This window comes from Myotis davidii, unplaced genomic scaffold (assembly GCF_000327345.1).
Source record: "Myotis davidii unplaced genomic scaffold, ASM32734v1 scaffold473, whole genome shotgun sequence".
Classification (NCBI taxonomy): Eukaryota; Metazoa; Chordata; class Mammalia; order Chiroptera; family Vespertilionidae; genus Myotis; species Myotis davidii.
In genome coordinates, this window is record NW_006284843.1 from 2,189,417 (window position 1) to 2,193,371 (window position 3,955).

The following is a 3,955-nucleotide window of genomic DNA, read 5'->3' on the forward strand; positions in this document are numbered from 1 at the left end:
TTTGTTTCTAATTTCTAGATCTTTTATATCACAAGAAGACATTACTAAAGAAAGACAATAAATTGCTACAAAAGACTACATTTGTTCTTAGGGAGAAAGAATAGTAAGACTCATCTGCTTAATGTAACTAATGAATCTCTTTTATTAATGTCCTTATTAATGGGAACTGAACCTAAAAATGTGAGCATGTAAGTTATAGATTGCTTAATTCCAGTTTCACCTGCATTAGGTATCCTTTGTCTTATAAATTCCTTTCTTAAGAAATAATTCTTACATGTCTATTTCTTTTCCTCAATTTATTATTAAACTTCCAATTATTTTAGAGTAAATATTATAGCAAGGCATTTTATAAATATGAAAATTTTAACTACCATAGTAAGGCATTATATAAATATGACAATTTTTTAATTTAAAATTCACATAATGCTTGGCCCTTCATATTATCTTTAGAATTTCAAGATTTATATACAAACATGTATGCTAAGACGGAAATGCCTAGGCTCTGTTCTGTTATATGAGAGTACTGACAGTATCCAATTCTAACTTAACCAAAACTAAAAATGGAAAGCCTCATTATAATCAGCCATATGGCTGCTTTATTCTCAATTGGCTATTTTTAAAAAGCCATACTCCAACATTCCTCTCTAGAGAATAAATAAAAATAGCATTACTACTGTGCACATCAAAGCTACATTGCTCAACCAGTCATTGTGTTAGCTGGCATTAAATTCCTGAACAGCATAGTACTACAGCACAGGTCATCTGGAAGACTGTAAATGCATGGTCAGCAATTATCTGGTAGACTTTGTCTTTGTAGAGATAGCTACAAGATATAACATTAATTCTGAAGGAGCAGAGACATGATATTGTACATAGAAAACCTTGAAGACTCTAGGGTTTGCTTATTAGATATGCTATGCCCAAGGTTTGGGCTTTCATCTTACCCTCTAAACATACCAGCACATTAAAATGATTATTCTATAGATGACAGTATAGATTGGAGAGCCCTATTTAGGATATAAAAAGAAAAGTTAATTCCCATTTTTACTCTTTTTCTAGTCATCAGAACATCTTATCACAATACTATCTGGCAACCCATTTGTACCAAATAACAACAAAAGAAGCAGTATCTATTATTAACTTTTTGTAGGTTTAAAACTAAAACAAATAAAAATGGGGACTATATAAATGACTGCAATTTTACAAAAAGACAAAGCTTATACATACGCACACACATGCAAAAGTACAGTGGTGTGCACTAAAATACATTCCAAAGCAGAAACTCATAATTATAGTTTATAAGCAGAAGACAGAATGGACACGTTTGGAGTAGTATATTCAATTTTGTTAGATTTTCTGAACAAGGGACTGCAAAAACAGTACATCTACCAAAAGCAGTGATGCCTAAAATATGTTTTTAAACCAGAGGGGAGTAAGGGAAGGAGACCTTCCCTGCTTTACCATTAAGGCTAAACTACTTTAAATTCATTTTTCAATGTTGGCCGCTTCTCTTATTACTTTATTAGGACACATTAATAACTTTTACATTTTAATACTAAATAGTTACAATAAATACTACAAAAAAGTATGTTATATAAAAACTTTTCTGAAAGCACTTTAAAACTGTGGACCATGTGAAAAATAATGTATAAAACAAACAAAATAATGTATATGCTACCTCTCAGTCACTATTATTAATTTATTCATTTATATTTGTACACTCAATACTTTTGGAAATGATTTGGGGAATCTTATAAAAATACACAGTATAAAAATGCATATTAGAAAGAAGTGAATAATTTGTGACACAGGTAAATAAGGGTAGAGACAATAGAATAAATTAAAGTTACACAAAAAGCATGCCTAGATTACAATAACTAACATCAAACCTCTAATTTGACAACTGGTGACCTGATCCACCGCTTCCAAAATATGAAGATCAGCCAGTTTCTCAAAGAATCACGTTTATTTCTCAGATGGGCAACAAAGGTAAATATCTTCACTAAACAAAGATATGTGTTTTGTTTCTGTTACTGTTTTTAATATATATTTAATATACATTTAAACACTCACATATATATATACCTCTGCACTAAGGTCAGACATAGAATTCATGAAATCAGGCCCTAAAGTCTATTGGGAAATGTACCAACAAATCAAATGAATGCATCAATAGTAAATGCTTTAAAGGTCTGTAGCAAAAATGATAACACAAAGAATATTAGTGCAGAAAATAGGTGTATCCCATTTTAGTCACACTTCCTGATTGTTTTAAAGTGTGTATATATGTGCATTTGTATTCTCCAGTAAAGCACCCACAAGTGTTTAAATAATAAAAGATCATAGAACATATTTCAATATACATGTCAATTGCTGGATACAAAGCAGTAGATTGTTGAAAGACATGTATCAAAAACCATAATATGCCTTTGGTTTTGGAATAGCTGATCTGAAGTCATTCCTTCTGACATTAATTACATCATCAATTCACTTTGCTCCAAATTTAAGAAAAAATATATTTTTACTCTCTCTAAAAGGGACAAATTTCCAGTTCAAGCAAAAGTTGCAACAAGTTAAGATTTTTCCTACTAAACTTGAATGTTTTAAAATGTATTAAAACATGGGTACTATGTAAAAAATCAATAATGAGGTATCTATCTTGATTCCAAATAGCTTTCTTCTCAGGTACTGTACATGTGTAAGGTAAATTTAGAGAGTATTCTGATAACTTTTTAATTATCTAGATCCATCCAGTCAAGAATAATGTATAAACATAGACTTTTGATTTACATGGGACAATAAATTACATTTTTCATTAAATTATTTTGAGTTTTGGTCACTTTTTTAACTACACTATTTTGAGTTTGGTTACTCTTAATTATGTCTATAAGTAGTACAGCTCTATGTGGCCATAATTAGTCCAAATCACTCAATAAAAGACAAAGCAAATAAAAGGTCTTCATTATCTAATATTAGATATTAATATTATTCTTACATATTTTCACAAAATGATGAAAATATAAGGCTTTCAATACTGAAATCATCATACTTTACTAGTAAGCTAGCCTACCCTTCAAATAGAAAAGGTGAGATAGAAAGCCCAGATTACTAATTGTCAAAAACAGAGATTACTAAACATTTTAGATGGAATATTTATTAATAGGAATACAATTTAGTAAAAGTAGAAGCTTGCTTTAAAAATGAATTAGTGATTTCTTTATTCCTAACTCTTATTCCACTCTCCTTTGTGATTTCTACTAATCTTTCATGTCTGCTTAAATGTCTCATTTTCAGAAACCCTTCTCTCAATTGACAAACTAAATCAGAGTTCCTTTTATGATTTCTAGCTGTTTCTTTTACATAGCTTTTTATTGAGAATTAAATTCCTATACTTTTGTATAATTATTTAATAGCAGTATCCACACCCCACAAACTGTGATTCTTGTGAATATACATCTCTCTCTCTCTCTCTCTCCACCCCATGTCTCTCTCTTTCTCTCTCTGGGTTCTGTTGTATCTTCAGCACTAGTCTCAGTGCCCAGAGTAGTAGTATCTGACATTAGTAGACATTATTTGATAAATTAATAAATGAATGGATGAAAGAATGGGTGACTGAATAATGTGCATGTACTTATAATACTTATAAATAATACTTATAAATACTTATAAGTAATACTTATAAATAATAATTCCCCTTTCCCAGTTCCAAAGCCCTGCATTACCAAAATCAAAACAAATCAATAGTTAGACTGCATCAATGAATCTTACTATCCTATATAACAAAGAGCTAATATACTAATTAGACTGAACAGCAGAACAAGCGTTCAGATGACTTTCTGGACAACCATTGGATGACCTTCTGGACGAAGTTGGGCTGCGAGGGCCGGCCGAGGCTGTGAAGGACTGCGAGGGTTGGCCGAGGCAGTGGGGCATCAAGGGCTGACTTAGGCAGCCA